General features: G+C 49.6%; 1 long non-coding RNA gene across 1 annotated transcript in view; it reads right to left on the reverse strand.

The window, feature by feature from the left end:
* Positions 1-1,967: 1,967 nt before the first annotated feature.
* The window catches only part of LOC120226502, a 41,007-nt gene continuing 22,243 nt past the window's right edge, over positions 1,968-20,731 (reverse strand). The window contains exon 2 of the long non-coding RNA XR_005527033.1: positions 1,968-2,298. This is a non-coding gene — a long non-coding RNA (uncharacterized LOC120226502). The remainder of the gene's footprint in view (positions 2,299-20,731) is intronic.

Genomic DNA, 20,731 nt, shown 5'->3' on the forward strand with positions numbered 1-20,731 from the left:
GCAGCTTCTTCTGAGAGATGGGGTTCTTCTCATGTTGTTCCCTCAAACAGGTTCTGAGGCCACAAAGCCTTGAGAAAGACCAAAGTCCCCCTCCTCATCTGCTCCCTGGCCAGCCTCTAGTGTGCGGTCCATGGAAGACAGACAAATGGAAGAAAGGGAGAGCAAAAGGGAAATCGGATGCCGCCAGCCCAGAACAGAGGATCTTCCTGGTGGGCGGACTTCCTCAGGTGACACTTACCTGTGTGACTCAGAGGCATACACATTTCTTTTTTTTTTTTAAATTTATTTCTAGGAAAGAGAGAGACAGCGTGAGCAGGGGAGGGTCAGAGAGAGAGGGAGATACAGACTCTGAAATAGGCTCCAGGCTCTGAGCTGGCAGTCAGCACAGAGCCCGATGCGGGGCTCGAACCCACAAACCGCAAGATCATGACCTGAGCGAAAGTCGGACGCTTAACCGACTAAGCCACCCAGGCACCCAGGCATACACATTTCTATCTGAAACAGGCACCTATCCCATGCTCCACACCTTTGCAGACAGTTCCCACTGAGTCACCTGCCCCCTGTTCACCTGAAGATCCACACTCCACCCTTCATGACTTATGCGATATCTGGGCCATAAGGATATTTAAATCATAGAAATGCAATTTTAACTGGGCATCCTGTATTTTTTATCTGTTACATCTAACACATTTACACTTCCTTTAAGACTCAGCTCTTGGGGGGGAGGGGCACCTGGGCAGCTCAGTCGGTTTAAAAACAGAGCCTGTTTTAGATTCTGTGTCTCCCTCTCCCCCTCCCTCATTCATGCTCTCTCTTCATCTCAAAAATAAATAAACGTTAAAAACTTAAAAAAAAAAAAAAAAAGACTCAGCTCTTGGATTCTTCCCATCCTGACCCCCATGCACCTAGGCCCAGGGGCTCTCTCTACCACCGCTACATCTCATCTAGACTCTGTCGTATGCGTATCTGGCTAGAGCATGTTCGCTTGTATCTGCCTTCTTCTCTGCATCATGAGCCCCATGAGGGTGTGACCCAAACGTGTGTTCTCTTGCCGGTCATTGAAGAAATAAAGAAATCCAGGTAAACCAAAGGGCAATAAACTCACTCAAATATGAGTCTGCATCCTCTGATCCAGTACAGCAGGGTCCTACTTTTGAGCCTCTCGTGAAAAAGTTGAGACGCGTGTGGAAATGAAGACAGTAGATTAAGCACGTTACAGACATAGAGAACCCTTTAATCCCCACCTCTCTTCTTCCAGGTGGGACCAAATCAGTAACCAAGTGGTCCCAGAGACATAAGCCCGATTCCCAAAGAAGGTCTGCCATCATTCTCTGGCTAACCCTTTAGAAGAATGCACACACTCACAGGAAGCAAGCTCTAACCAAAGTCAACGCATTCCAAAAAGTTTGAAATTCATTGTTTCCCCTTACTCCTGTCTTTCTTGCGAGGAGATCAGCTTATGAAACTGGAATCTCTCTAAGCCGCAAATCTGTCTGAAATGTATTCGTTTTACCCCTGATGAATTTCAAGACCTGATTATTCTGCAGTTATAGCAATGTTGATAAACATCATCTATTAACCAGATAACAAAAAAAAATTACCTTTTGATGTCTCAAACCGTAGAACAAGAATTTCTGTATGTGTCCCTGTAACTGGGAAGTTTGAAAAATCGTATGCATAAAGAAATGTATTGGCTGACATGTTAAGAACAGCATTTTTATTTTCGTAGACCAATAAAGTAGAAAGGAGAAAGGAGGGAGAGAAGAGGAAGGAGGGAACATGCTGGAATTCTCTCTAGCTGCTCACCATTTAGAGGCAGAAGCCGTGCACTGACTCTGAATATTGACCAAAAAACCCACTTTTTGTGTTTCTCACCAAGATTTCTCACCTGCCTGTAGCCAACTCTCTAGGTGATGTTTAATACCAGTAAAGGGAGTAGTGAAATCCACCAACACTGAGCCAGCAGAGATGCTCGACAGATGTTTATTGAGTGAATGAGTAAAAGACAATCACCAGAGACCTGTCGTCACCAAAGCCCACCCTGGTTACAAAGGTGTAAGCACCCGATCCCCTTAAAGGTGAAAAAAAGCACCAAGTGAGACTTCTGTAGCACCCCTGCTTCCAGAACTGGCTAGGGCTCTGAAAGCCACCTCGTGGAAGGTATTCCTTTAACTGCAGGTGTTTGTTTCCTTTGGCACAGCAATATGTAATTTCCCATTTTTAGAACAATGCTCTGAAGAACAGTCACCAAAACAACTTTCAGAGGGGGCGGTTTTCTTCCTGGCCGCTGCTACAGCCCTGTAAGACAACAATAACAAAGGGATATTTATTCAAAACACCGTTTGCATCTCCATAAAATCAGGAGGCCATTCGTTAGCTTTGCACAGGCTGCGGAAGGACCCTTCCGACCCCTTGATAGAGCATCCAAACGAACTCTTGTCTTTGGGAGTGGTAGGTTTGGAAAGGATTCTGCTGTTGGCTCAGTTTTTGTTTTGACACACCTCCCTCCGTGTGGTTCCCAGGCGGCGAGGGTGGAAAGGAAGTTTGTAGAAAGCCTGTGTCCGTTCTTTGGGTGCCCCGTACAAGCCTGAACCCGGAAGAGGACAGTGTGTTCTTGAAGACATGCAAATAGCAGACTTTGAAGGTGAGGGCCCAGGAAGAGATGAGATGCACCCCCTCCAATCGAACCGTTGAGAAATCCCTTTCATTATCATCCCTGAGACAACCTCCTCTCTGCTTCGTAAACTCAAGAAATCGACAAGAAGACTTCAGGAGTCCTTTCCCCTTCTCCGCATCTACTTAACCTTTCATTTCCGTCCCTCTGCTTCTGCCCAGAACACATGTAACTCCTCCCCACTTGAACCTGCATGTTTCCCTCCTCAGTGGCCTCCAGGCCCAGTCACTTTGACCTCCTCTGTGGGTCTGTACGTCTCGGCTTCATCTTGCACCTTCCCTGCTCAGCAACAGTCAGCGGCTCCTCTTCCTGAAGAAAAGATCCAGCTTCCTTAGGGGAAGGGAACCTCATCTGGAGCCAGTCTTCCTTTCCAACCTTATCCTCCACTGGTTCCTCCAAAATCTTAGCCACCATCCAAGATTTCTCACCAGTCCCAGACTCCACCTTTGCCCGCCGGGTACCACTTCCCTCCCCCAACCCCCAAATTTGAATGACCTTCCTGGTCCTCTCTCTGTGACAAAATCTTTCTCATTGCTGAAAATCCCAACAGCTAATACCTCTCTCTGCCTAATCCAGCTGAAAATGACTTCCCTCCACCACCTCTTACTGAAGCACTGAGATCTCCCCCCACCCCAGCCACAAAATATCTCTCCTTTGTGGAGAAAACATGAATGTAATTTTTTTTCCCAAACATGTGCGAAATCGTTTCAAGGAGAAAGGTGCTAAGCCTCTTTAAGAGGCCTAGGTGGAACCAATTCAGTGTTGACCTTGCCCTTTCTACCCTATCCTTTACTGAGCACTTGCTATGACCTGGGTGCTGGACTGAGTGCTTCTTGGGTATGACCTCATTCAACCCTCATGATGAAACCGTAAGGTAAGTACCACAGTCCCCTTTTTACAGACAAGGAAACAAAAAGACTTTGAGAAATTAAATAACTGCCTGCGAGCCTCCCAATTTCAGAGGAAAAGAGATGGAGCTCAGGCTCGGCTCACAATATTCACTGCTGTGGCCAATGTTCATATGTCCTTCTCAGAGAATTTACGACACGGAACAGTTACGATGAGCACATGGGTGGGAACTTCTTCTCCCAACTAGAACAAATTCATGGAAAATTTCCCCATTCAATGTTTTTTGTTTTTGTTTTTGCTTTGCTTTGTTTTTGAGAGAGAGTGAGAGCAAGCACAGGTGCACACAAGCCGGGGGGAGAGGGGCAGAGAGAGAGAGGGAAAGAGAGAATCTTAAGCAGGCTCCATGAGCCCAACTCCAGGCTCAATCCCATAACCATGAGATCATGACCTGAGCCAAAATCAAGAGTTGGATGTTCAATCAATTGAACTACCCCCCCCTTTTTTTTAAATCAAAGTATAACACAAATATAGTAAAGGACATATGGAATGCACTTGTGATGAGCACAGGGTAACATATGGAAGTGTTGAATTACACTATTGTACACCTGAAACTAATAGAACACTGTATGTTAATGAACTGGAATTAAAATTAAAACATAAAACAAAACAAAATAAAATAAAATAAAATGCATTCATCTTAAATGGGCAGCGTGATAATCATTTACATAGATATGCACTTATATAAGCAGCACCCCAGTCCAGCCTAGAATATTTCTAGCACCACACAAGGTTCTCTCATGAACCTTCTCAGTCCATACCTCCACCAGATATAACTTGATTTTGCTCTTCATATTTTAACTTCGCCTCTTCTTGAACTTCGTATTAATGATCCTCTAACATGTAATCTCTCTCACTGATGTGTATACTCTACCGTATGAATATACCACCGTTTATTGCTTCAACTTCTAGTGGATGGGAATTTGGGGTGTTTCAAGTTTGGAGACAGGGCCTTTGAACATTTTTGTACATAGCTCTGTGTCATCATATCTCTTAGATATATGTACCCAGGAGGGAAATGATTGAGCCATGAAGTAGACATATCTTTAGCTGGAATAGAATCTACCAACCCATTTTCCTACATGATTGTGCATTTCAACACTCCCCACAGCAATGTGTCATAGTTCCAATGGCTCCACATTTCAGTGACACCTGGTATTGTCACTCTTTTCTCTTTGGCCATTCTGGTGGGCGTGTAGTGGTATCTCCTTGTGGTTTTAATGTGCATTTTTCCCATGAGTAATGATGTTGATCACCTTTTTATAGTTTATTTGGCCACCTGGATATACACTCTTATGAGTGTCTGTTAAATCTTTCATCCAATTTTTATGGGGTCTTGTCTTTTTCTTATTGATTTACAGTGGTAAATCCTGAAAATGAATACTTGGTTGGGTATATGTATTACAGATATCTTCTTTCGAGTCTGAGGCTTGTATTTTCATGTGTTTTTTTTTTAAATGTCTATTTATTTATTTTGAGAGAGAGCACAAGCACAAGTTGGGGTGGGGGGATGCAGAGAGAGGAGGAGAGAGAATCTTAAGCAGGCTCTGTGCTCAGCTCAGAGCCAGATTCAGGGCTCAATCCCACAAACTGTGAGATCATGACCTGAGCCAAACCCAAGAGTCGGATGCTTAAGTGACTGAGCCACCCAGGCGCCCTGCCTTTTCATGTTTCTAATGGTGCTTTGTGATGAAGAGAGGTGGTAATTTTGCTAAAACTCAACTTATCACTTTTTCTTCTGTGGTTAGTGCTTTTGGTGTTCTGTTTTAGACATTTTTGCCCACTCCAAAGGTCAGGAAGACATCCTCTCTATGTTAATTTCTTTTACTCTCACTTTCTTTTTTTTTTTTTTTTAATTTTTAAAAATGTTTTTATTTATTTCTGAGAGAGAGACAGCGTGAACAGGGGAAGGAGAGAGAGGGAGACACAGAATTGGAAACAGGCTCCAGGCTCTGAGCTAGCTGTCAGCATAGAGCCCGATGTGGGGCTTGAACCCAAGAACCGTGAGATCATGACCTGAGCCGAAGTCAGATGCTTAACCGACTGAGCCACCCAGGCGCCCCTACTCCCTCTTTCTAAGTATCTTCCTCTAGAGTTGGAGATAACCAATTGGCTGCTATTTCAATAAGGAGCAAAGGTCGCATGGAAAAACTCACCATGACTGGCATAGAAGCCGTTGCTCATAGGATAATGATGGTCTTTGGACCATCTAGCCCGTTATTCAAGGCCACCTTAGAGTGTCAACGGGCACCATCGCTCACTGACCACATTGCTGTAATTCCAGAGGAGGAACCCCTAATGAGGGGAAGGGGCATCTTCCAAAGTGACCTAGAAGGGAGAAGGGAGGACATCCGTCCCCCCAACCCTGTGGACACTCTCAGGCCGGCAGCCTACTCCCAAAACCCGAGTTGTGATCACTGTGCAAATACATTCTTCCCATCCTAGAAGCTCTCGCTGTCCCTCCTGATAAAACTTTCCCCTGAGTGTGTTTTTTTCTCCCTGGATTTGCCCTTTTATCATCCTTTATTTGTCTAACCCCTTGTCATCTCTAGGGCACTTACTATGACACCTTTGCTTTTTCCTCCTCTGCCTCCCCTCCCCTGACACAGGGTTTCCTAGCCTCAGCGCCTCGGATTTTGGGGGCTGGAAAAGCCTGTGCGGTAGACACCGCTCGGCTCCTCTGGTTCCTCCCGTTTCCTTCCCACCTTCCTTCTGTCAGTCAAGAGGCCTGAAGTAACAGTGAGGGGGTGGGAGGCAAATCATAGCTTTTTCAAGCTTAAAGGAACCTTCGATAGGATCTAGTGCAAACCCCTCATTTTACAGATGAGGAAACGGATCCCGAGAGGGGGAGGGAGAGGATGTGCCAGAGCCAAATATGTGGGGGAACAAAGCCAGGCCAAACAGGAAGTCAAAATTCCAGGGCTTGAGGCAGAATTTCCAGTCCCACCAGGGAACCTGGGACTGCTTCCCACAGCAACTTTCTCCCTCCAAGCCACACGTCGCATTCCAGAAACAACCAGGGCTTCTCAGACAGAGCAGCAGATGCAGATCTGACAAGCCCCCAGCGCGTGCTCACGAGCAGTCATCCCTGAGAGCCCATTCCAGAGCCTCTGGGGGACATAGATGACCTCCCATCCCAACGGGGGAGTTTGGCGATGACTAATGCCATGACCACATCTTCGCATTAATTCTGTAATCAGGAGGGAACTGGCGGGCATACCGTCTGGCCGCACCTGTTCCAACGGGGGAGTTGGAGAACAGCAGAGATGAGTGGAGAGCGAGCCTGGAGAGCCAGATCACGTCTGTCCCCGCTCTGTCGCCAAGCCGGCAGTTGAGGGGACCCTCCCCAGGGCAGCCCTCAACTGGGATCTCCCAAGTTGTGGCAGCTGTTAACACTTACTGAGTGCTTCCCATGCACTACACACTGTTCACACTACCTTATGTGAATTCAGTCCACCCTCCCCCAGCCTCTGAAGGAGACACTGCGTTTCTCCCACGTTGAAGATGTTGACATGTGGCCAGGGGCCTCTGGTCGAGCAACAAGGATGCCTTCCTGAAACATCTTCCATAGTGCGAATCTCCCTACTCATTACATCTTGCCAACATCAAGTTCACCCCCAACGTCACCAGCAGACCCCCATGGAGGGCCCCTTGTGTGTCAAAGCCTGCACCAGGAACTTACACAAAGCCCAAGATTTTAGCAGCTCCGTGATGGATATTTTCATTTTAACCATCACGAACTTGTGTCGACAATTATTAGAAATGTTGTCGGATCTCATTTAAGGTCGTGACAAAGATTTCTTTTTAATTAAATGTCAAGTGTTTGGTTTTTTAAAATAAATCTCTTTCAAAGGGGCGTTTAAACGAACAGTGCAAGGAGGGCGTGTGGATGTGTGGCCAGGGTGACGGTGGCACCGGATGGTCTTAAGCATGGGGGACCCACCCAGTCTATTCACAGCTCAGAGGGGCCTGTGTTGCTGGAGGCTGGTGCCTCCGATTCCCACCTGCCGCTTCCACATCCTCTCCCACAGCAAAGCCCTGCTGATTGGGAGAACCTAGTCAGCCCTTCGGCCCCCTCCAGCCCCATTCCACATGAGGGTCACTCACTTCTGGGTTCTCTCCACTTTCTGGAGAAACCCGGCGAGGCTGATAAACATACTGAGATCCACTAACAAGAGGCCAAGTATGAAGACACAAAGGGCAGGGCACCTGGGTGGCTCAGTCCGTTAAGCGTCCGACTTCAGCTCAGGTCATGATCTCGCGGTCCGTGGGTTCGAGCCCTGTGTTGGGCTCTGTGCTGACAGCTCGGAGCCTGGGGCCTGCTTCAGATTCTGTGTCTCCTTCTCTCTGCCCCTCCCCCAACTTGCAGTCTGTCTCTCTCTCAAAATAAAATAAAGACATTAAACACACACACACACACACACACACACACACAGAAAGGGCTGAGGAAATCCCGCCCTTTCTTTGGACCCAGTCCTGAGTATTCTGCCTCTGCTAGACTTGCAATTCACTGGCTGGCGCAACGTCTGCCCAGGACCCTCTGCTGAGAATGCCTCCCAGGGGTCAGGCTGTGAGCTGGCCCTGGCCAGGGTGATGCTGTCAAGGACCCAACAGCGCCCCCTCCGGCTGGAGGTACATGGCACAGCCTGGTGGCTCCGGATTCTGGGTCCTGTTGGAGGCCCTGGGGGTTCTGCCCACCCAGCCTCAGAAGAACCTTCCTGTACCAGTACCTGTACCTGGTGATACAGGGAGGACTCTTCTTCCTTGGCAAATAGGGACAGTTTAAAAATCATACTCATAAATGAGACGGGGGTGGGGCAGGGTGGCGGGGGTGTGTGGGGACTTGCTCAAAGCCCCAGGGATATAATAGCAAACCAGAGGCTGGGATTCGAACCAGCCACCAAACTCCACCATCCCCAGCACTCTCAGAGGACAGGAGTCAGAGGCCATCTGCCCTTGGAGTCCCGGCCATTGTATTCTATTGGGCGCCGCCTCCCTCCCCTGCCCCCCCCCCCCCCGCAGGGCGGGTACTTGGCCAAGGAAGCCTGAGCCTTGTTCAGGGCATTGTTCTCCATCAGAAGAGGATCTCGAAAGCAGAAGGAAATTAGAAAACCACACAATGAATACCAGATTCTCCTTTCTCCCGGCTTTGGCTGCCAGGAGATTGAGCAGGGCTGGGCCGTCAGCACACCCCGCCCGCCCGGCAGCTGCTGGCCCTCCAGGAGAGCCATGCCACGGGCAAGGGCTCAGCTTGGAAGCTGCATCCGTTCTCTATTGAGGGTCACAAGGTCCATGGTGGATGCTGATTCCTAGATGCAGAGCTTCCCACAAGGCATAAATCACAAGCTACAGGTGTTTGTCGGTTGACTAACTGACTCCACCCGGGCACCTTGCTAGACGCTTTACAGGGATAAACTCATTGAAGCCTCACAGCCATGCCATGAGGAAGACACTACTGTTAGTCACGCTTTAGTCATGACCAAGGGGAGTCCAGGCCACCGAGACTGATCTGACTGGGGCAGTTTTGATGGGACCAAATGATCCCGCTCCTCGCTTCTTACAAACATCAGCTTCCCCTAGCGACACCAGGAGACGCGCACAGAGCCCTCCCGAAGTCACCCTCACGTGCCAGATAAAGAGAGTGACCCAGGAGAAGACGTGTCCCCTTCAGAATTTACACCCCGAGACAGCACACAGCGTGGATGGATATTAACAAGCTCTTGAGGGGGAGACACGCAGAGCCCATGTCAATCTTACCAACTGGGCATCCGAACATTCCTGCTAAGAATTTTTTCTTAAAAAGGCACTCCCCTCCCCCCTCGTTGGGGCTATTCTTCATTTTAACATAATGTTGTGTTTTAAGCCTCCTACGTAAGTAGGCACCAGCTTCCAATGTTGTGGAATATTGAGCTCATATATCTGGTCAAACTTCTGCTTGCTTTTTGCTGCATCCATGGCTACCATCGGGGTAAACAGAGGAGAAAGGTTTGGCTCTCAATCTTCCTAGCTGGGCCCTATGCCATCATTCCAAAAAACAAAGGGGAAAAGATGCCAGAAGTGAGGGACCAGGGTGAGTGGTGAAAGAAAACATCGTCCTGTTCCAGTGGGTACTGAGCAGAGTCAAAACTCCGAACGAGGGGTGGGGAGGGGGCAGGGAGGCATTCCCCTAACTCCCCAGAAGATGTATGCACATTGTAAATCTGTGGGCAGAGGAGGGAGAAGACGAGCTGTCACCCCCCAACCTTCTGCAGATGAGGTCACAGGCTTGGAGGATACCAGTGAACCCCAGCTTATAAGTGTATGCCTGGACCTGGGACCCAAGTCCTCTGTGCCCAACACCATGCCCTCCCCCCCCCCCCCCCCCCCCCCCCGCCGCTGCCCTTCGGCTGCAGGATCTGGAAGCTCTGTGTGGTCTGTTAAGTGACCTGCTGTCTCTGGACAGAGTGATGTAATAACCACACCCCTGACCCTGTGCTGCGAGGCTGTCTGAACAAGAAAACCCAAGGGTCAGGCTTTGTCCTTGGACTTTCCAGGGTAGGGCTGCACAAATGGATCTGGGTTGGGGGGGGGTGTTGTTTTTTGTTTTTGTTTTTGTTTAGTCTGTTCTACCAGATGGTTAAAACAGAGGTGCTGAAAAGGTCAAGTTCCCAGGTTCACTCTCTAAATGAACCCAGTGTCCCACAAAGGAAAGTGGAGGGAATCTTCATGCCTCCTGGGCATCTTCACCATCCTGCCACACTTCTCCCATCTCAGAAGGCATCCGAGTCTCCAGAAAAGTCTCTCTGCTCTGCCAAGTAACAGCCACCGTCTTTTGTGCACTTGACCCCATCGCCATGCCTCTTTCGGGGCAAGGGAATCAACTACCCCATCTCGCTTCCCCCTCTCTCCCACTGGCTTCCTCGGCTGACCCAAGAAATATCTTCAAGTTTGCCCCAAACTGGAAAAACCTCCTTGTGTCTGCCTACTGTGGCCAGAGATCATACCATCCTTCCTCTTACCTTTAACAGCAAATTTCCTGGTGGTCTACCTTCCCCTCCTCAACGTCTCCCTCTAATTCCTAAGCCCCCACAGCGGGCAGCCCAGCCCAAGAGGAACTGCTCTCTCAAGAGCCACAGATAGTCTATAAGCATCAACTCCAGCAATACCCATACTATCTGACCTCCCTTTGTCAATTACACCAACAGAAAACACTCCTCCTTGTGAAATGTGCTTAGAGTGAGCACTTTGCTTTGCTTACTCGAAAGCCATTCCCCTTTTCCTTAGCTGGCACGAGCCCAACTTTGTTCAAGGACAGGAAAGAGATTCTTTTATTTCAGCAAGATGGGCACAGGCCCTGGTCCAAGGGCAGGCAGGCATGTGTCCTTTCTGACCAGTGGAATATAGAGGGACTTCGGCTGGGGTCTTCTGGGGACAGCCCCTCCACCACCCCCACCCACAAGAGAGATACATGTGCAGAAGATGTCTGCCCCACGCTGCTCCCTGTCTCCTGTCTTTGAACTCAGTTGTGCGAGGATGTGGTGTTTGAGGCTGAGGGAAGGCCGAGAACACCTCAGCAACACTGGCCCAGAGCTTGGCCGCTAAACATTCCGACTATGAGAAAACTCATCTGTGTCTGCACCACCACTGGACACATTTGCCGTTACCTACAGCCAAAAGCATCCCCAACTGAGATGTCACTCTTTTCTTGATTACTGACTCCTGGCTCTCGTTCTCAAATCTCCTTGACTCCTTGGCAGCCTGTCTACTCACCCCCTTGAATATCGGTGTTCTCCTGGCCTCTCCCTGCTCCTGGGTGGGTGTGCCCTCTTCATCTACCTGTTCGCTAATTCCACAAATACCCACTGGTACCTTCTACGTGCCTGGCTGGCCTCGTAGAGCTGACATTCTAGCAGAGGAGACAACTGATAAACAAGATAAACAAATAAAAAGTTACAAGTTCTGGGGGTGCCTGGGTAGCTCAGTCAGTTGTGCACCTGACTCTTGATTTCGGCTCAGGTCATGATCTCATGGATCATGAGTTTGAGCCCCGCGTTAGGCTCCACACTGACAGCTCAGAGCCTGCTTGGGATTCTCTCTCTTCCCCCTACCTTTTCTCTCTCTCTCTCTCTCTCAATAAATAAATAAACTTAAAAAAAAGAGAGGGAGAGATAAGTGAGTAAAGGGGAGGGGAGAGTCCAATGAAGCTGAGATCTGTGCAGAACCCCTGAGCTTTGGGAAGGTTCTGGCTGTTCTGCTAAGTGCAGCTGGAAGTCATCAGGTAAGACGATTAACCATGGAATCTACTTTCTTAGCAATCACTGTGGCTGGAATTTGGAGCCAGAGTAGAACTGGGAGACAGTGTGGACCCACAGCCACCCCGTTGAGAAATGGGGGTGGCCTGGCCCAAGATGGTGGCACTGCAGATGGAGAGAGGTGATGTGTTTCCCTTGTGACGTATCCCGGAGGTAGAAATTATGGGACTAAGGGACTCCCAGGGGTGATCCCCATATTTTCTAGCTTGAACACAGGAAAGAGTCATATTGTTGATTAAGAAGGAGAAGCAGGTTCCCGGGTGAGGCAGGCAGATCGCTTTTGGAGTTCTGTTTTGGAGATGTTGTGTTTGAAATGCCTGAGAGCCATCCAAGTGAAGAGAGCAAGAGACAGCTAAGCACTCCAGACTGGAGCTCAGGGAATTGAGGATTTGGGGACTGTCAGCCTAGAAACGTATATAAAGCCATGGGAATGGATGAGATCCACTGAGCACAGCATGGAAAGGGAATACAAAGGGACATCCGGCCACGTAAGTTAGAGATATTATTTATCTTTCACGTCTCCCTTTGTCTTCTCCTCATTATCTTCTCAGTTAAAACCCGAAATATCCCCCAAAGCTGCCTTCCATTCCCATGGCTGTGCCCTTCCAGCCTTCACCTTGTCTCCCCTGGAGATTTTCACCAGCCCCCTGGACTGTGGTCCCTCCCGTGCATCCACCATTCTGCCACCAGTGGGGTCGGCCCCTGCTCAGCTGTAGCAAAACTGAAACCAGAGGGTGCAGCAGAAGGCCTCAGAGAAGCAATCGTGGAACGATGCCAGGTGGAAATGGGGTCACCCAGACCTGAGCTGGAGAGAACGAGGTGCCCAGGTCAGTAACCACAGCAACAGGGGTGGGTGCAGGCAGATCACGGCCGTGACCACCCGGTCATCACCCTGCTCTGGCAGGAGTGTCTTTATTAGCTCAGTTTACTCACGCCAGCCCGTGTGGTTTCAAACTGAAAGGTGCCACACAGCACCTGGCATGCCCATGGGCACTCTCTGCAACAGATAATAGCAACAATAACAAAATAACAGTGGCAAATGTTTACGGAGCACTTACAATGTGCCGGGCACTGTGTCAAGTGCCAAACATACTCCCCAAGTTATTAAGACAACCCTGGGAGGGAGGTATTATAGAAGAGGACTCTGAGGTCCAGGGAGGTTGAAGAGCAGTTAATAGCAAGGCGTTTGGTGTCAGGTAGACATGGGTTTGTCTGCTGCTACGTGACTACGTCTCCCAGCCTCATCTGCAAAGGGGCTTGAGTGAGAGAACTTGGTAAAGCACTTAGCTAGTGCCTATCACAAGACAGTACTCAATACGGATCGTTGCGATGGCTGTTCTAATTATAAGAAAAACAAAAGCCAGCTCCTGTCATTTCCCCATATTAACACCTCCAGTGGCTCCCACCTCCCCAGAGATTAGGGCTCCCTGGTCTCACCGTTTGGCCCACCCACACCACCTACTCCCCCCATCTGGAGCCACCCACTTCCTGAAATGCACCACATTGTTACACCTCGAGCATCTTGCTGTCTCCATGAGCAGAACACCCTCCTTGCTCTTGTCCACCAGGGAGGAGACAGGAAGCTTTCAGCATAGAGGCCCAGAACCACCAGCCAGCCCTAGGCTCACGGGACTTACAGACTGGGACATCTCTCTCCTATTTGCATTCTGGGCGCCTCGCACGAGGCAGCGCCACCCAGCAGATGCTGACTGAAGTAAATATCAAAAGCTCATCACATTTTCAGAAAGCAGTCATGGGGAAGGAGGGTTGGTGGAGAGGGCAGTTTGGGATTCCAGGAAAAGCCAACAACATCTCAGCCAGCCGTGGTTCTCACCTTGGGCCAGGGCTGTCACCTCCACTGGCCAAGGACGGGTCTCAACCCATTGCTCCTCCACCAAAACATCAGAACAATCCTGGGGGTGAGACTTGGGTTTAAATGACTTGAGGGGCGCCTGCGTGGCTCAGTTGGTTAAGCATCCGACTTTGGCTCAGGTCATGATCTCACTGTTCGTGGGTTCAAGCCTCACTCTCACATCTGGCTCCCTAGAGGGGGCCTTTTCTGTCTGACCCTCAGAGATCCTGGCTGTTATGGGCTGAATTGTGTCCTTAAATCCATATGTTGAAGCCCTAACCCCCATCGCCTCAAAATGTGACTCTATTTGGAGACAAGGCTTTTAAAGAGTCACATTAAGTTAAGATGAGCTCATGAGGGTGGGCCCCAATCCAGTCTGACCCGCGTGCTCCTAAGAAGAGGAAATTTGCACCCACAAAGAGACACAAAGGACCAACATGCATGGAGGAAAGACCGTGTGAGGACAAGGTGGGGACAAGGAGGGAAGGGGGCCATCGCCAAGCCAAAGAAAGAGGCCTCAGAAGAAAGCAGATGACCTGATGACTCCTCCATCTTGGACTTCCAGCCTCCAGAACTGTGAGAAGACAGTTTTCTGTTGCAACCTATGGTATTTTGTTACGGTAGCCTGAACAAATTAATACAGACCTCATTACAGGCCTTTGCCACTTTCTGTCACTAATAACAATAAAGTTTAACCTTTGTTATGCGTCAGGCACTGTACTAAGCAGTTTGCAGGCTTATCTCATTCAATCCTCTCAACAACATAGGGAACATTACCCAATTTTACAAGTAGGAAAACTGATGCTCAGAGAGGTTAATGAGTTACCCAAGGTCACCCAGCTGATAAGTGACTGAGACAGGATTCAACCCAGGGAGGCTGACTCCAGAGCAGGTGGTCACAGCCATCACACCACACCCCCGGGGATGCCCAGGCCACCAGCCCTTGGAAGGACGCTCTTATATAAGGGACCTCAGAGAATTCCCTCACCTCTTTCCAGTGTGTAAGGGCACAGTATGAAACGGGCAGGCTGCAACCCGGAAGAGGGTTCTCGCCAGAACCCAACTGTGCTGGCGCCCTGGCCTCAGGCTTCCAGAGCTACGAAGAATACACGTCTGTGGTTAATAAGCTACCCAGTCCATACTATCTTTTTATAGCAGCCCGAACTGACTAACACAGCCGCCCTCAGCCCAGCTCTCAGGCCAGCTTGATGAGTCAGCATGGCCGGTGGTGACGCGTGGCCCCACAGCTCCAGGCTGTCACGGACACCAGTCTTCCTGGAATCCCAGTGGTGGCATGTCCTCCGGAGAACCCAAGGACCTCACGTCCCTCATCTGCAGGTCTGTGGAGGAGTCACTCTGTTCCTCCCCCCACTCTGAGGGACGCCTCCGCCATTTTGTTCTTTGGCAGCAGAGACTGAGCGAACCGACGGGAACCCAGAGAATAAGCTCACCCTTTACAGGCCATCTTGGGTCTTCTTCAAATCATCCTCAAGACTAAGTGCCCTTGGGGACTCTAGCTCATCGATTTACCTTAGAAAAAGGGTCAGCTTGTAAGCAACAAAAATGACAGCTGTCCTCCCAGGAACAAGAACGGGGCTGCTTCTCCTCACCTGCCCCCCATGCCGGAAGGTCAGGGCCGCAGTGGGCCTTGGAGATGGTGCCCCCTCGTGCTTTCACCAGAGGGTCAAGGGGTGCAGCGGACGGAGCAGGGTTGGTTCTGAGACAGGAAGTCCGCTGTGAACTGCGGGAAATGGTCATCTCTTGCAACCAACTCAACCTCCCTGCAGGCCCCCTGCTGAAATATGCCAAGCCAACCCTCTTAATGAACAAAGCCGAGCTTTGTAAGCACCAGATTGCTTCGGAGGGTGGGAGGAGGAATAAGGATCGGGGGCCTCGTACTACTCGTGTTACAGCGTCCATTATATTCTACTGCACATGAGCATTATTGCCTGCGGGCCCCCTCCTGCCCGTGTAACAAGCAACGTGAGGGCAGGAGCAGGCTCTGTTCCCCACGTTGCCCAAGCACAGCGCGTGTCCCGAGGTGCGGTACTGACGCCCCTGCACCAGACTAGCCTGGAAGTCTTTAAATGCGAATTCCCAGGCCCCACCCCCAGCCCCAGATCCACCAGATGAGGCTCTCCAGAGTGGGGCCCAGGAATCTGCATCCTCCAGGAGTTCCAACTGATTCTGAGTCTCCCTGCCCCCCTGGGTCCTTTACTTACCCCACTCAGGAAGTGGGGTAAGTAAAAGTGAGCCAGGAAGTGAACCAGGCCCTGACAGGGAACATCGGTAGGGGAACCGACCGTTAGGTGTGCCCTGTGGGGGTTCCTGGGACACGCGACAGTCCAGGGCAAGCTGGGCTGGTTAGTCATTGTAGCCCCCCCTTCAAAGTCATGCACAAGGACAAGGGGCAGAGGTTTCCAAGCTCACAGTGGAGACGTCGTCTCCAAATGGCTCTCACTTGGTGTTGGAATGCACCCCAAATGTACTCAGGGTGGAGAGCGGGCGTGGGTGATGGTCTGGGATTTCACAACACTTCAAATGACAAAATGAAGTCAGACGATGAGATGCTGACTCGGGGACTCCAGACAAGGGTCCAGCTTCCCCGGTTTGTGCCTTGCCCCAAACCTACTCTCACCACCCTGAGCTAAAAGCGGCAAATGCCCAGCGCTCACTGTTCCGTCCTTGGTAGGAGGGGGTCAAAAGAGTCATGGGGCATCAGAACCGGAAAGTCTCCTGTGGATCACGGAGTCCCGGTCCTTCATTTTTTGGATGAGAAAATTAAAGCCAGGAAGGGACACGTGATCGGCAGGGTCACATAGCTAGCCAGCCCAAAGGTGACCCTCGCTCTCTGATCTCTGCACCTCGACGCCACTGCTTCTGCTGGGAGAAAGAACAAAAGAAGGAAAGAAGGAAAGAATGAAAGGAAGGAAGGAAGGAAGACAAGAGCAGAAAAAGAAACAAGAAATATGAATTGAGGAAGAGGAGGCTAGACACATAGATGGGTTAGAGGAGAGAGTGTGTGAGGGCCATGGTGTCCTGACTCCTCATGTTACAGAAAAGGAAACTGAGGAACACAGAGCTCAACTATATTTTCCCCAAGGCTACACACAGGAAACCTCTCTTGCAGGTCACTTAACCCCTGTCCACAGTGGGTCCTGCCAACAAATCTGAAGATGTCCTGTATCTGAAATGAGAGACCCTCATGACAACGTGTGACAGAAAGGAGGGACCAAGCGCTCCAGGGGCTGGAACTGGACCCACGGACACAGTCCCGAAGCCTTCAGCCTGGGAGCTTCCCCGGAGAGAGTAGGGGCCACTCTGGGAAGAGCAGTGGAGGTGACTTTTACTTTTCACGTTAAGCAGTTTTGAGTTATTCGGGGCGCCTGGGTGGCTCAGTCGATTAAGTGTCCAGCTCTTGACTTCAGCTCAGGTCATGATCTCATGGTTTGTGAATTCAAGGCCGGCATCCATCTCTGTACTGAAAGCACAGATGCAGCTTGGGATTCCCTCTCTCTGCCCCTCTCCCTCTTGCTCTCTATTTCTCTCAAAACAAAACAAGAAAACACCTTTAAACAGTTTTGAGTTATGTGAAATAACTAATAAAAATTTGCTTTTTGTGGTATCTGTAAAAAACTTTTTTTTAATGTTTTTTATTGATTTCTGAGAGAGAGAGAGAGACAGCATGAGCAGGGGAAGGTCAGAGAGAGGCACACAGAATCCGAAGCAGGCTCCAGGCTCTGACCTAGCTGTCAGCACAGAGCCCATTGTGGGGCTCGAACCCACGAACTGTGAGATCATGACCTGAGCCGAAGTCGGCGCTTAACCAACTGAGCCACCCAGGAGCCCCTAAAAGAAAATTTTTTTTAATAAAAAGTAACAAAGCTAGAGACGAGCAAGCATTTCTACTTGTAGTCACAGGAGAAAGGCAGCACCTAAGGATTTAAGAGCTAATTTCTAAAAAGTATTTTGAGTTCTCCGTAATTGAGTGTTCAAAAATATTACCTCCAAGTTATAGTCCATGACAAAATGGAAACAATCTTCCAGGAATTGATGTCTCTGTGGGTTGACCCAGTAAAACCCTGGCTATGCGGAACCCTTAGGGAATGAATGAGTCACTTTATAGAGTAGAATTTCCTGAATAGCTAAAGGCGAAAACTTTAAGTGACAGACATGTAAACTTTTAAATAGAAGTCTTTCTAAACTGGCCTCATTGCAGCCTGCATTCTAAAACAGAGGATCCAGGATATTATTTCTATAATCTCATTTTAAGGTAGCCCCTGGGGCCTACCAATGCCTAGAAGGACTTCACACTCCCAGTATCTTGCGTCCAGAATTTTCCCTTTTGCTGTAATTCCCCATCCCACACCCATGCCTCACTCCCTCCCTGCTCTGCACTCACTTCATCCGTGGTCCCTAGTCCAGCGCCTCATTCCTGACTGTCATCAGGAGCTTAGCTACCACACCCAGTGGACCGGAGGTTTTCTCTGTCCCTATTATTAAAGCTACAGAATTGAAATCTACCAAAGAAAGGCAACAGAACCACCCTGCAAACAGTCAGAGCAATAGCCAACCGGTATTTGATGCTTTCCTTTACAGTGTTTATGAAGCAGCTGGCACAGGTGGTTTTAGCCACATTTGGATGATAAAACTCAGGCTTGGGGGTTAGATGAGCTTCAGAAGGTCACCTGACCAAAATCCAGTACGTGGCTAACTCAAACCCAGGTGTTCTAACTCCAAATCCTTCTGCCTTGCTACCTTCTGAGTTACCTACTTTGATTAAATGCCTAAAAAACTGTCAAAAGAAGAGGCAGAATAAGCCAAAACCAGAAATCCAGCTGGGCTCCTTTAACATGATCAGTGGAATCACGCCGGGCAGTAACTTTTTATTTCCGTTAGTGTTAGGCTGTTGCTTCTGCAAATCATCGTAATTGCGAATTGCAAAGAAGTATTTGGTATGAGCAAGCCCCTGGGGTGTTTCCGCAGGAGAGGAGAGGAAGGGCCCCATGCTCACAAAGGGTGTGGACAATGTGACCAGCTCGGCCCTGTAATTATGAACAGCCCCTACGGGAAGAAATCAAAGGTCCAAGTGAAAGTGTTGCTAATCTACTCTCAGGAGAGTTGGCTTCTGCTCTGTTTTCATCTGGAAGTCCTACAGACCAGGAATGTGTTTCTGATGATGTATCCGTTTCCACCACATTCCAGGACGACACAATTAGCGTCCTGTGTTCGAACAAATCTCTTAGGACAGAATGCTAGCCATTTGGAGTTTTGCAGAGTGTACACCCTGCCGTCGCTCTGACTGCTATCACGTGACATGTGTGACCACAGATCACCAGTTGCCACCCAGCACTGCCCAGAAATGCTACTCCATTTCTTAGCGAGCTCCCTTCCCCCTTCCCAAGATGGCTGTTCTACACCTTCTCCTCTCCCTTCCAGCCTCCCTCCCTGTCTTTGCTCTCAGTTCATGATCTCGCCCCTTATGTCACCCAGAACATAGAAGCCATGATTAAAGACTACCTCATCTTCCCTCCATCAAGCCCCTTGGCCTCCCAGCCTCCAACTCTCTCTTCAACCCTGTCCTGGTTTGCCTGGGAGTGAGAGAGGGGAGGGGCCCTGGGACATGGAACTTTCCATTTTAAAGCTTTCCCAAGACATGGGACTTTCAGGGCTAAAACTAGGGAAGTCGCTCCAAATACAGATGTGCTCCCCCTTCCCATCAGAAGCTCCTCTCCAGGGGACATAGGATGCCATCCCCTCTCACCAGCCTACAGGCTCCCAGTCCTGACCACCCTCTCTTCTGCTTCATCCACCCCTCCCTTCCGCTGACTCCTTTCCCTGAGCATGCAGACGAGATCTAAGATCCTCCATCTGTAAGAATAAGAAATATCTCCCTTGAGCCCACTTTTCCCTCCTCCTGCTAACCCGATTCACTGCCCTTCAGTGCAAAGCTCTGTCTGTATTCACTGAATCCTTTCTCACCTGCCATTCTTTTTTTCTTAATGTTTATCTATTTTGAGAGAGAAAGAGAGCGCAGGGGAGGAATAGAGAGAGAGGGAGACAGAGAATCCCAAGCAGGGGCTGCACTGTCAGTGCACAGCCTGAAGGGGGGCTCAATCCTAAGAACTGTGAGATCATGACCTGGGCTGAAATCAAGGCCACCCAGGCGCCCCTCACACCTGCCATTCTTGGTGAACAGCTTCCACTCAAGCTATGCAGTCCAACAAAACCTCCATGGTCAAGATCACCCGCGCTGCCAAATCCAAGGTGAAGTCGGACTTCCTATCTTACTCAACCTGTGGGGAGGGATGGAGGTTTTTAATTTCTTATTTCCTATTGATTACAGACCAATACTTTTGAGAAAAAGAATACAGACGAATAGCTACAAGAATGAGCATGTGCTTGGGTGATACGACTATAAAAGTTGCTGAATGCCTACTCGGAGTTTCTATAACACATCTCCCCATGAACCAGGCACTGCTCCAGATCCCACACTCTCCTGGTTTAAGGTGGGCCCTAATCCAATGATTGAGATCCTTCTAAGAGGGAAATTTGGACAAAGAGACACAGGCATGGACAGAGGAAAGATGGCCATGTGTGCAAAGAGGCAGAAATGGAAGAGTACACCCATAAACCAAGGAATGCTAAGCCTTGTCAGCCACCACCAGGAGCCAGGAAGAGGCAAGGAAAGAGTCCTCCCTAGAACCTTCAGGGGGCACATGGCCCTGACAACGCTTTGACTCTCGGCTTCCAGCCTCCAGAAGCAAGAGGCAATACATTTCTGTTATTTTTAAGCCACCCTGAGAAACCAGTGCAACCCTCAATTTGTATCTCCAGCCTGGACTGCTCCCCGGAACACCAGACCTCTGCACGCCCATCTGCGTCCTTGACATCCCTCTGATGTCTGAATTTTGGGGGTTTTCTTTCCCAGATCCTTTTCTCCCTGCTTCCGCCAGCTCGGTGCCCAGCAAGGGGCATTCTGCCAGTTGTTTAGGCCAAAACTCTAGG

Source organism: Hyaena hyaena, unplaced genomic scaffold, assembly GCF_003009895.1.
Source record: "Hyaena hyaena isolate Hyena2069 unplaced genomic scaffold, ASM300989v1 scaffold_1736, whole genome shotgun sequence".
Taxonomy (NCBI): domain Eukaryota; kingdom Metazoa; phylum Chordata; class Mammalia; order Carnivora; family Hyaenidae; genus Hyaena; species Hyaena hyaena.